Source organism: Schistocerca cancellata, chromosome 4, assembly GCF_023864275.1.
Source record: "Schistocerca cancellata isolate TAMUIC-IGC-003103 chromosome 4, iqSchCanc2.1, whole genome shotgun sequence".
Taxonomy (NCBI): domain Eukaryota; kingdom Metazoa; phylum Arthropoda; class Insecta; order Orthoptera; family Acrididae; genus Schistocerca; species Schistocerca cancellata.
In genome coordinates, this window is record NC_064629.1 from 459,726,027 (window position 1) to 459,740,781 (window position 14,755).

Below are 14,755 nucleotides of genomic sequence, written 5' to 3' on the forward strand. Positions count from 1 at the left end.
CATGTCTTCTATTGCTTTTCTACCCTTAGTTTCTGTTCCTGTGTGATACAGGTGCATCTAGATACTAACTTTTGTGCCACAGACTGCTTTGCATAAGACAAAATTTTCTTTGGCTATTGTGAAAGGTCTTTCAATACAATTCAGGTAGTAATTGAAAGTTTCATGCAATGGCCTTTTGATGGCAAAACATGTTTCATTTAGAATTTCTGTATCTATAGACCCCTGCTTTGTTATAGACTTACTGTGAAGTAGTTCAGTTTCTTTAGAAGTTTCTATACAGAGACTGTATACCAGGGAGGACACCTCTCATCTCAGATTGTTATACTAGGCACATGTGTATCCAGCACTTGGTAAACTATTCTTCTAAGGCTGAGGTGCAGTTTGTGTTTAGGTTCCGACCTGCAAAATCTTCTCCTCATCTTATATACTGAACATGTAAACCTTTCCACATCTTTTGGTTGACATTTGTACTTTGATAATAATTGTTGCTACAACTGCCTCATGGTCACTGTCACCAATATCAATGAGGACATACTCAAAGACATCGGACCTGACAAAAAAAAGTGACGTACCCAGAAGACATAGTCAGATGCCAGTGTAACTTCATACACAGACACACCATCAGTCAAAGGAGGTGCAACTCCCTGTGACAGGTAGAATGGTCATCAGGGTGCATTAGTGTTGTTCACATTTAGTGTTCTAATTAGGCCTGGTGGAGTATATAAGTGGCATTAACACTGTCAAATGTTAAGTGATAACAGTAAAGGATGTTGAGGAAACACACGTGTACAGGGTTATTACAAATGATTGAAGCGATTTCACAGCTGTACAATAACTTTATTATTTGAGATATTTTCACAATGCTTTGCACACACATACAAAAACTCAAAAAGTTTTTTTAGGCATTCACAAATGTTCGATATGTGTCCCTTTAGTGATTCGGCAGACATCAAACCGATAATCAAGTTCCTCCCACACTCGGCGCAGCATGTCCCCATCAATGAGTTCGAAAGCATTGTTGATGCGAGCTCACAGTTCTGGCACATTTCTTGGTAGAGGAGGTTTAAACACTGAATCTTTCACATCGCTATGCGTGAAACTTGCCCGCACGCGTTCAACCGGCTCTTCGCTCACTGCAGGCTGACCCGTTGATTTCCCCTTACAGAGGCATCCAGAAGCTTTAAACTGCGCATACCATCGCCGAATGGAGTTAGCAGCTGGTGGATCTTTGTTGAACTTCGTCCTGAAGTTTTGTTGCACTGTTATGACTGACTGATGTGAGTGCATTTCAAGCACGACGTACGCTTTCTCGGCTCCTGTCGCCATTTTGTCTCACTGCGCTCTTGAGCGCTCTGGCGGCAGAAACCTGAAGTGCGGCTTCAGCCGAACAAAACTTTATGAGTTTTTCTACATATCTGTAGTGTGTTGTGACCATATGTCAATGAGTGGAGTTACAGTGAATTTATGAAATCGCTTCAATCATTTGTAATAGCCCTGTGTTAAACTATCAGGCATCATCCAACTGGGAACTAATTACATGTGGGGTCCCACAAGGTTCTATTTTAGGGCTCTTACTTTTTCTTGTGTATATCAATGACCTTTCATCAGTAACATTACCAGATGCCAAGTTCGTTTCGTTTGCTGATGATACAAACATTGCAATAAATAGCAAATCAAGTTTAGTCTTAGAAAGATCAGCTAATAAAATATTTATTGACGTTAATCACTGGTTCCTAGCCAATTCTTTGTCACTAAACTTTGAAAAAACACACTACATGCAGTTCAGAACTTGTAAGGGGTGTCCCACGAGTATATGCCTAACATACGATGACAAGCAGATAGAAGAAGTGGACAGTGTTAAATTCTTGGGATTACAGCTTGATAATAAATTTAACTGGGAGGAGCACACCACAGAACTGCTGAAGCATCTTAACAAATCTCTATTTGCAATGTAAATTGTGTCAGACATAGGGGATATAAAAATGAAAAAGCTGTCATACTATGCTTACTTTCATTCCATAATGTCATATCGGATTATTCTTTGGGGGTAATTCATCAACGAAGCTAAAGTTTTCCGCACACAAAAACGTGCAGTAAGAGTTATATGTGGTGTGAACTCAAGAACATCCTGCAGAAGCCTGTTTAGGGAACTAGGGATACTAACTATTGCTACCCAATATATTTATTCCTTAATGAAATTTGTCATTAAAAATATATCACTTTTTCAAACCAACAGTTCAGTTCATGGAATCAATACTAGAAATAAGAATAATCCTCACAAGGATTTAAAGTCACTTACTCTTGTACAAAAAGGTGTGCATTATTGAGGAGCACACATTTCCAATAACTTGCTAGCGGCCATAAAAAGCTTAACAACCAATGAAATTCAGTTTAAGAGAAGCCTAAAGGATTTATTGGTGGCCAACTCCTTCTACTCCATTGATGAATTTCTCAGTAGAACCAACTGATTTTTTTTTTTTGTGTGTGTGTGTGTGTGTGTGTGTGTGTGTGTGTGTGTGTGTGTAAGTACAATCTAACTTCTGCACCATTTCAGTGCAGTAATGTGTTCATTGTAAATAAGTATTATAGTAGTTCTGTTACATGTTTATTACCTTATAAATAAAAAAAACTTTTTTTATTTTTAATTCAGTGCATTAGTGTTTGTAAAATAATTCTTTCATATAGTGTATGGTGCATTAGCTTATTTGTTTGAGTTGTAAATATTTGTCATGTATTATTGTTTTTCTAACATGTTCTACATCCTGGAGGACCTCCTCACTATGGATAATTTGGAATGAAAGTAAACCTAATCTAATCTAATACTCATGTGAGATGCCAATATCAGCACATGAAAGAGTTTGAAATGGGTGTCATTGTGGGTTGATGATTGGCTAACTGGTCAAAACACTATGTCTGAGTTTCTGAGGTTTTGGATGTAACAGTGGCCTGATGTTGGACTGCAGTGGAATATCAAGTTGGAAATACTTCATCTGTTAAAATTTGAGCTCCCATCAATAACCAAATTTTTTTCTAACTTTATTATGTTTTCAATACAATTTTACACATAATATGTAGTATATCCAAGAAAATGTCAAAACATTTCGTAAACTATATTACACTTAAGTTTATTACTCAGTTGGTTACACTGAATGTGCTAATTTTAGTGATGTAAGCAGTTGTACTAGAAATTCTGCTAATCTGAAAATATGGCTAACTGAAATAAATAACATCATTTGTAATGTACAATATATAGTGAGCCAGTCAGCATATTTGTGTGAAGTGATGTTACCACTAAAATAGCTGGCATCTCAACTTCGCAGTAACATACTTGAATTAGCTCAAATTAATTAACTTATGAAATAAATGGCATTGAAAGTTGACATATTCACAATTTTCCATTGCCATATTTGCCCTGTGCTTCTGAGATTCTGAACTTTGACACTGTACTTTTGTTGCTACATTTTTTCTGAATTAGGTGACATTCCTCATTGATTGATTAAGCCACTAGCTAAGATTTTGGATAATTTATCATAATGTAAAATAACTTTCAAGATAGCAACCACACTCACAGCCGGCCGGAATAGCCGAGCGGTTCTAGACGCTACAGTCTGGAACCGCGCGACCGCTACAGTCGCAGGTTCGAATACTGCCTCCAGCATGGATGTGTCTGATGTGCTTAGATTAGTTAGGTTTAAGTAGTTTTAAGTTCTAGGGGAATGATGACCTCGGCAGCTAAGTCCCATAGTGCTCAGAGCCATTTGAACCACACTCACAAGTAGGATATTCCCAACGTGGATGTATCAAATGGTTCTATATACTTCTATAATTTACTAACCTTCAACATATACCATAAACCAAATATCTGTTAAAATATTCATAGTCCTTTCAGAACATAAAAATTTAACCTCGCCATTTTTCAAAACATTACATGGTTCCTGAGGTTAACAAACATCAGTGCACCAGTCTATGAACAGCCAAGACCACTTCAAAATTGCCATTCCTGGTTGAGCAGCCAAGCGAGTAACATTTATGTAGCTTAGACTCTCGACTTTGATATCACATGAGTGCCGACCGGGGTGGTTGAGTGGTTCTAGGTGCTACAGTCTGGAACCAAGCAACCACTACGGTCGCAGGTTCGAATCCTGCCTCAGGCATGGATGTGTGTGATGTCCTTAGGTTGGTTAGGTTTAAGTAGTTCTAAGTTCTAGGGGACTGATGACCTCAGAAGTTAAGTCCCATAGTGCTCAGAGCCATTTGAACCATATCACATGAGCAACACCTATGTCATGAAAGTCTTCATGGTCCAATTTCCATGTTAACAACTCTATGAAAGTTTGTGTATGAGTTCACAACTAGTCCCAATTAACACTATGTAGAAAGTGTGCTATAACAAAGTATGCAGAAATAAGTCATAGTGGTAACATATACATGTATTTAGATCTATGCATACATGAAATAATATTTTGAAATGATTGCCAGTACACACAGATATGTGTACAGTGCCTTAATCAACAATTTATTCATTTGTATATGTGATTTAAATTAAAACTATTAGGTTCATTTTTTCTAAAAGTTATGGGCTTTATTGTGAAAAATGTACAAAAAAATTTATGATTTATTGCCTTAGCCATTGCTGGCAATTACTTTCTCCCATATTTCATGCAGCATATAAATCCTGAGATTGAAGAACTGGGCATCTTTTGAGGAGCTCCATGAATTGATTCTGTTTTGGACTTGTTAATATGACCAGAAGTGCTGGTCAGCCAGACAACATGTCATTGATCAAAAAATGTGGTAGTCAGTGGGAGCAATGTTTGGAGAATGTGGTGTGTGGGGTAGGACTTCTCATTTCAACATTTCCAAGTGTGTTTTGATGGGTTTTGCTTCATGGATTTGAGCATTGTCTTGCTGCAAAATCACCATGTCATCTGTGTCACTGTATTGTGGCCATCTGTCTTTCACTGGTCAGCTCAAACACATCAATTGCTTTTGATTATGATCTTCTGTGGTTGTTTCCATTGGTTCCAGTACCTTTGAAAACCTTGTTTCTTCCACCACCATTATGGCATTCAACATCAAAATCACCATTCTTGAATCATTGAAACCACTCTTTGCATGTTCTTTCACTAATATGTGCCTCACTATAGGTCTTATGCAGCATTTTATGAGCCTCAGCCACAAATTTCTTAATGAAAATTAAAACTTCCTGCAAATGACAAGAACTGGGATCTTAAGTTGACATATTTTATCAAGAATACCTTTATGATGCAATCACAAATTGACCAATATTTTGATGGTGTTATGTTGACAAATACCTAAGCTTATTGATAATACTTCTGATATATCATCTGCACCACCACTTGCCAGTACTGCCATCTATTGCAAAACAACAGATGCAACGATGTAGACATAATATTTTGTGTGCAATGTGATTATCATTTTCCACCTTTGCACATTTTGACACTGTGAGGTTCATTAAACTTTGGGTCACTGATTTATAACTGAATGATTCCCTTCTGGAAATGCTGACAAAGGAAAAGATGTAGTCTCCTATCTGTATAAACTGTGTACTATAAGACTGATAAGATTTGAACTGCTGACACAAACATTATAGTGCTAACAGAAGTGGGAAAATCCTCTTAACTCCAAATACTGAGTGATGTTCATCATTTTACACAATAAATTGTTAAAGACAGTTTGCAGCACAGTTCAGCAAGCAAGATATGAGACTTGAACAAACCAAGGAGCAATACAAGTAAAGTAGAATGTTGCAAACAATCTGGTCAACCATGTCTGACCACTACAACGGAGGATCACTGTATTATGCACCAAGCACATCATAACTCCTTCACAGCCTTGCCTGCTATTCAAGAACAAGTAATAGACTCCCTGCAACATTATATGTCATCCTGCTCCATTTGTTGGAGACTAGCTATAGCTGGACTAGGGAATTACCACACCATGCTGAATGAACAATACTCATCACCAGCATGTATGATGGTGACCTGGGTTGAGGTTCAGTTCTTCCTACATTTTGGAGCAGTATAACAGTGTTACTCCTGGTGTCATGGTGTGAGAAGCCATTGAGTATAACTTCAGGTCATAGCTGGCAGTGATTGAGAGAATCTGATGGCACAACAGTATGTCATGGACATCGTGCATCCTCATGTGTTAAATCTTTTGTGGTAGTATCATGTTGCATTTCCAGCAGGAAAATGTTTGTCAACATACAGCACATTTCTGTGTGAACTGTTTGTATGATGTCGAGGTACTCTCATGGCCAGCAAGGTCCACAGATCTGTAAACAGTAGAACATGTTTGGAACCATATTGTAAGTCAACTCCATCCCAGTGCCTGTATCCAGCATATCAAGGACCAGTTACAACAGTTGTGGGCCAGCTTGCCTCAGAAGAGGACAGAACAGCTTTATGAGACACTTCCTAACTGAATCAGTGCATGCAACCAGGCCAGAGAGGGTGTAAAATCATAATGATAAGTGGGCTCATACTGCTGAGTTCTTTGTAAATTTGACTCAATTTTGTAACTACTGAAATAACATCACATACCTTCTCAACAAATAAAGTTTTGTTTCATTTTGTCTTCACCTTCTAGGTGCTGCAGATTTTTTTGTCAAGAGTGGTGTAATACCATTGTGAGTGAGCTTCAGATCTGTTCCAGAGAGTTTTCAGAATGGGCATTTAGTATAATTTTGCAGTTTGAGTCGTTATGCTCCCCACTTACAAAACTACAATTATCCTATACTGCTGAATGATTAAAGTGTATTTCTGAATTGCCAGTATGACAGAAATAGACACAGTAGAGAACTTAGGTTTTCTCTAAAGTTTTTGGTTAAATCTGCGGAAGCGTCTGTGGTCCATAAAAGGATCCACTTATGATTTTATGTCCTTCCTTGATTCTGAGTCTTGCTGAAACAATCTGCATGCAGCTTCAGTTTCTATCTTGCTTCATTTAGTTACTTGTCTAGTTTGACAAATAAACTACACTACCTCCATTTCTCATTAGCCTATCCTTTTGATACACAGTAAGATTTAGCCTAAAAATCTCACAGCAAGCTGATTCAGGTTTAGTTATATTTTTGTGCCTTAAAAATCTGGGTGGACACAAAAGATCTGAATTCTATTGCACAAGTCTAGGAATTTGTGTCCTATCTTGTCACAGACACTTCATTGTCTCTGGTTCAAGCTATTTATTTGCTTCAGAATCAGGTTGCGATGAACAAGTCTGGGGTTAGAGCTGCAGATTGTGAGCTTTGTTGAAATTCTGAGAGCAAGTTTGTTCTTGTCATATATCTCTGAGAGTCATTGGAATGATCCAACTATAAGCTCAGAGCCCAACATGTTCTGCATCTGTAGTTGCTTACACCCTGTTCCCTCAGTGCATTCTGGAATAGCTTCTTCAACACATTGAATGATGTTTCAAGGCGTATGCACTGGGAGCAAAAGGCGATCTTTCCCATTCCATACCGCCATTTCCAAAAGGGGCACCACTGTTAGTCATATGTTTAGACTGACAACAATTAACAGACTTCTACCCACCTGTGCTTGTGTGTGCCTGACATGGGGTGCAGCAGATTTCTTAGCAGTGAAGTGTGTCATACTGTCTAAGAATCAGTTCCAATGGGAGAGAGCTACACAAACTTCTTTGTTTTGGGGATGAGTGCAGTACCCAGAGTTCTCCTTGGTCCCTACTTCCACAATAGAGAGCCAATAGATTTACGACAGATAAATCACTCACAGTCAAGTGGGTGACAGTACTTTCTGTAGACATGACACTACCCACAAGAGAGGATAGTATGTGAAGTACCTTTCATACCACTGGTACATTTTTCTCAGTAGTCCTCTCAACACATCCATTTACAGTAGTTATCAATCATTTCACAGCAGTTACAGCAATTTTCAACTGCTTACAAACAGGAAATAGCTCATTCTGTAACCAAGAATGACATTCATAGTGGAGCTGCATTGTGGCTGGTGCAATGTTTTAAAGATCAGTAAACAAATAACTTTAAACTAACTTAGATGATTCTGTTTTAATTTCTGGATCTTTTATGCAACAAAGATTACAAGTTCTCTTTAAAAGCTCAGGCAATTAATAGCTAACAAAGTGTGTGAAATACATTTTTTCATGGCACTCATCATTCAGACATGTACAATATACCATCACACACCCATGACCTAGATTTTTTAAGCAAATTGATTTTGAACACATGATCTTCATATACAGAAATAAACATCAGAAGTCGGTTCATACAGTGTGAAGCACTGAAGACAGACCATCTTAATGACTCAGACACTTTTACTGACAGAGGAAAATCTTTCAAACAAAAACTGCTAAGCTTGAAGAGGGACATAGTATGGTGTTCATCATTTTTCCATAGGTGGAGGGTTACAAGACTTATGATAATCAGCTTTGTTAATTCAAATAGATTGTGCTGTTACACTATTTACCTTTTTATGATACATTTGAAAATGTATACAGTGCATTATGTTGTGTTAGGTTTGCTTATGTTTGAGGGTTGTTAAGTGTGGAGTATCACTGACAAAGAACAGGTTTTTTTTGTTTATCTGTTGCATGAAGATCATCAAATGTAAACAACTTTCCAATCACTGCATGGTTCATATGTTTATCTGTCGCATGAAGACCATAAGTCTGTGGTTTGCTGTCATAGTGAGTAGACAAAGTTTTCATGATATTATCAGATCTTCACAATGTCCTACAGAAAAGGTGAGAAAATTGATATTGTTTTTATTTATGGCAAATGTCACCAAAATATGAGAGTAGTGGTGTAGCAGTATTACTATATGCTGAGGGATAACCTGATTGTGCAAAACCTTTATGATCTACATTTTCAAACACAATAAAAACATTTGAGGAAACAGGAAATGTTGATATTAAAAAACGAAAATGGCTAAAATCAGTAACTGATGAGTGACATGCAACTGACATCTTAGCAGCTGTAGCACACAACCCACATGTTAGTGCAAGACACCTTGAATGTGAGTATGGAATCAGTGAACAAAGTGTTCTGTGAATACTACATGCAAACAAATTTCACCCATACCACATATCACTTCATTGGACATCCATGGCAATGAATTTTAATGATGGGTACAATTATCCAAATGGGGGCTGTGGAAACTTCAAACAGGTGACATGTTCTTACCCAGATGTTATTTAAATATGAAGCATTAGTGACAAACCATGGGCATGTTGATCTTTGCTGATCCTCCGAAAACCTACAGTAGTTGAAAGAAGTAGACAAATAAAGACTGTGGCAGTCAATGTGTGGTGTGGGCTTCTGAATAATGAGACTATTTGTCCCTATTTTATAGATGGAAACTTAAATATTGTGATGTATTGTGATTTCTTAACAGAGGTACTGCCTTTATTACCGGAAGATACCCCACTGGTCATATGAAGAGTCATGTGGTACAACATGATGGATTATCTGCACATTCTGCACGGAAAATGACATACAGGCTCTGAACAACACAGTTGAAGATTGTTTGATTGGTTGGTCTGGCAACACAAAATGGCCTGCATGTTCATCAGACCTAGCACCTCTGGACTTTTACTTGTGGGGTAAATTGAAACAACAAGTTTACAATGAAATTCCAGCCACTTATAAAGACATGAAAGATTGTATTGCATGAACTTGTACTGCTATCAGCTCCAATGAAATTCAACATCCAGTATTGTCCACATACAATCATTTTACAGCACATATGACTGCAAATTATCACCACTTTGAACATGTGTTGTGACTACATTGATGCAATTAAATTACTTACTGTACATTTCATCCCAGTCTCATTGTATGCATGTACAAAAACATCTGTAAAAGGTCAACACCATGATCTTAATGTAAGATAATTACTGTACACTCTAATGCATTGTATACATCTTAAAAATGTTATTTAAAGATAAATAATATAATATGCTAACCTATTTAAACTAACAAAGTTGACTATCATATCTCTTCTACCCTTCTACATAAGAAAAAGTAATGAACACCACACTGTCCCCTTCAAGCTAACCAGCTTTTGCTTCAAAGGTTTTCTCCTATCACTAAAAGTGACTGAGTTATTGAGGTGGCCCATATTAGGTGCCTCATCCTGTACACATAAATAAATTGCGGAATGTATAGATTTTGCATGTAACTGGTTTTACAGCACCCTCTGAACCAGTGTGCGTAAGATGAATACTGTAGAGTTAGTTTACCCAGCTAAACACAGCAAAAATCACTGAGCACAGCAAAGCATCTCTTCTGCATGAGATGGCTATCAATGTTCATATTATTTCTTGTTATGAACTGCAAGTAATATTGTAGCTTTTACCGTGTTTTGCTCAAGTGTTATGTATCAGTGTTTGATTTTAAGATAGCATTGTCATCATAACACTTTGCTGCCAATGTGTTATTTATTAGACAACTACTGCCAGAAAGCTGCCTACATTAAACCTGATATTAATTCAGTCACTTTGCATATAACCTACTGGACCCCTGAGTAACAGTACTGTGGTAAGAATGAGTCTGCATCAGAAGGTGCCAAACATAGACCTAACCAGTGATAATCTGAAATTTTATTTCGACCTTATCCTTCAAACATGGCAATTTAGCTTTATTCTATTTATTTCCACTTGTGTGTAATGAATTAGTCCTTATGATAACCATTATTAAGTGCATAAGTGAACATATGGAGATTTTTTTTATGGAAAAGCAATTTTCCCCTTTGAATTAAGAATTATTAATGATAAACTTTAACTGCGTAGGATTTAAAACTAGCTTACATATAACTGATGCAGTAAGAGGAAAACAAAGAGCAGGAGGAGGAGCAAAATAATCCAGAAATTTCTAATTTATAATATTTTATGTTTATTGAAGCTACTACTATGTAAAAATTACAGTTCACAAAATATTTAAATTACCACATACTTCATCATATACTTATTATTACTTCATAATTCTACAACACTGTTACTTTGTGACATGGTTTTTCCTTCCATTTAGTTAATCTTTTTATACTTCATGTTCTCTGACAAGCTCACTTGGTCTGTCCAGACACACTTATTTTCTAGTTGTATTCAGTATGAGAAATGAATGCTACACATGTAGAAATCTACTGATTACATTGTTCTACAATTGTCATTAAGTGACAAGCAGTTCCATAAAATAATTTTAACCAAACAAATCAAGTAAATTATTACAAATATCATTAATAACATTACTTACAGAAAATAACTAACTTTTAATTGATTGTCAAATAACAAGCACAAGAAAAACAAAAAAACATCACTGAATTTGGGAACAAGACATGCTGTTTGTTATTTTGGTCAATGTTTAGCAGCCTTGTTTCAGTTCAGTTTATGAAATTATAATATTCAATTACATTCTAAATCTTCCAAAATCTTCAGTTTTCATCAATGTGTTGATATACACTAAAATCAAAGTTTAGTTACAAGACAGCACATAAAAATACAAAAACCAAAAAATATTTCAAAATAAGTAAATACATTATTATGAATATAATAGAGGGAAACATTCCACGTGGGAAAAATATATTTAAAAAGAAAGATGATGAGACTTATCAAACAAAAGCGCTGGCAGGTCGATAGACACACAAACAAACACAAACATACACACAAAATTCTAGCTTTCGCAACCAACGGTTGCCTCGTCAGGAAAGAGGGAAGGAGAAGGAAAGACAAAAGGATATGGATTTTGAGGGAGAGGGTAAGGAGTCATTCCAATCCCGGGAGCGGAAAGACTTACCTTAGGGGGAAAAAAGGACAGGTATACACTTGCACACACACACACATATCCATCCACACATACACAGACACAAGCAGACATTTCCTGCTTGTGTCTGTGTATGTGTGGATGGATATGTGTGTGTGTGCAAGTGTATACCTGTCCTTTTTTCCCCCTAAGGTAAGTCTTTCCGCTCCCGGGATTGGAATGACTCCTTACCCTCTCCCTCAAAACCCATATCCTTTTGTCTTTCCTTCTCCTTCCCTCTTTCCTGACGAGGCAACCGTTGGTTGCGAAAGCTAGAATTTTGTGTGTATGTTTGTGTTTGTTTGTGTGTCTATCGACCTGCCAGCGCTTTTGTTTGGTAAGTCTCATCATCTTTCTTTTTAAATATAAATACATTATTATCAATACGACTAGAAGAACTAAGTACTACAAAACAATGAGATCTTAATTTGGTTATTAAATCAATGCTCAAGGAAATACATAATTTTTTTCAATGAATAAAGATATTTCCTATCTCCCTCTGTGTATCAGACACTTACTTTGTGAATAGGTAAGGTAAGGTTTATACCCAGTCAGTTGAGTTTTAATTTCCTATCACTGTAATTAAGAAATAACATAGGGAAAATATAGTCCTCGAAAGCATTAGGAACAAATAAATATCACAAAATAATCAAATATAACATTAACAATAAGACTAGAAAGTGTAACATTAATTTTAAAAAAACTTAAACTAGTTTGTCAAATTAAATGCACTGAGAAATATAAGCATCTGTTTATGATATGTTGTTGAATCTGGAGATATATAAAGCTAGTTCTACTTTTGATTCATTTTTACAGCATGCATAAGTTTACAGCACTTGATCAAGTTTTACCACTTGTTTATACCGTATTTATCCTATGTTCATTGCTTCAAAGACAAAAGTTTTTGTTGTGCGTAATGACTGGAAGCCATGGATGGTGGAGATTCTGATAAACTCTGAAAAATTAATCGTCACATAAAACTTCACAATACTGATAAGACATAAATTTCAGTTTAATGTGCTGCAAGTTGGATATACACTAAACTCCTAATTGCATTATTGTACATACGAATGACATCATAACCAATCATTACTGCATTTGAGTAAAGGGGTTTCTAAAACCAACATTTTGAAAAGTGGAGCAATTCATAAATTTTACTGTATTTGAAATATTATATGAAAACATTAAATATCAAGATTCTTGGCATGAAGTGAGACTTTGAAATTGACTTGTACTCCCTACAGAAACCATGGCATCACACAAATCATTGATGAGAACAAAGATTTGTGAAGCATCATTCTAGAGCATATGGAACATGTAAACCCCCTATTATCTATTTTTTAAATTATATATATTCACTTAAGTTTGCAGTAATCAGATGAGTGAATGTGCTCTGTTACTCAGATACACAGGGATTTATTGATCTGGATGATATGCCTAAACAAACTTGAGCACTACATCCTCTACATAAAGGAAACTACACTGGTGTGCAAAACTTAAGGACAAAAGTAACTTTCACATGATGTGTCAGAGCAAAGTAAAATACCTCAATGAAACTTGGACCATACACAGAAAGAACTGTTGTTGTATGGTACAGAAGGCAAATGAAAGAAATATGCAATGTGATGAACAGCAATTACACTTTCATTCAAAGCCAATATTTTACACTAAAGTCACTGCAATCTATACTGATCTCCTGGACATTATAAAAGATGAGACATGGTTATTAATAGGATGTGTGATCCCCATGGATGCAATGTGCTCACATGCTGACCACGAGGTTGGTAAGGAGTTCTTGTGGTACAGCATTCCATTCTTCCAGCAGGGCAGTTGGCAACTGCTGGATGGTCATTGGTTCCTGCAGACATACTGCTATACATCTCTCAAATGTATCCCACACATGCTCGATGGGATTTAAGTTGAAATAATGGGCAGATTAGTCCATTCACTGTCTATCCTCTCATTCCAAGAGCTCCTCCATCTGTTCTGTCCAATGTGGTCCCACATTGTCATCCATAAAAATTATGTCAGGGTTGAATGCACCCCTGGAAAGACACACAAGGGGAAGAAGTACAACATCACAATTATGTTGACCAGTGAGTGTACCATGTTCAAAGATTTGAAGGTCAGTACACACATGCAACATCGTGCTTTTCCGCTATGTAACACCTGGACTACCAAAATGATCATGTTTGGCAATGGACCTAGGTTTGTTACATGTTCTCTCCTCTCTCCATATGAGGGTGAGAGAATGACTACTCAGACTGAATGTGCTTTCATCTGAGATGAGCATATGACTCCACTCACTGTTAGTCCAGTCTCTACACCCTCGGTACCATTGCAAATGGTGCTGCCAATATGCAGGTGTCAATAGAACCAAAGGTACTGGCCATTGCCACTGTGGCACATGAAACTGTGTGTGTTGCAGTCATGTTTAATGGTGTTATAATTGCACCTGCTGTTTGACATGAGTACTTTCTTGCTTCTTGCACACAATAGCAGTATGCTGTTATACTTGATTGTGGTTGACCATTTCCTCTCCTTTGGACAGCAGAGTCTGTGGTTCAAAACACTCCCCATGTGCCTGAAACAATGCTGTGAACAATACCATATTACTGGACTAAACTCATTACACTTTGTCTTTCTTCCATTTTTCTGATCATTGTTCCCCATGTGAAGTCATTCAAATGTTGTCTCTGAGCCATGTTGCCTGAAGAACATTATCACAACGCACTGTAACTGCTCCCTGATTGACACACAGTCGTTTCACATTCCTTCAACTGACTTTGTAGTAGGGAAGTACCATTTGGCACTGTAGTCACAATGATGCACTGTAGTCACACTGATGTAACACCATGTGACATCCAGATCTCTGTGCGTGACTGGGAGACATCTGGCAACATGCTCACACACTTTCATTCATTTGCACTGAGTTATTAACATGTTATGTTGCTTTAT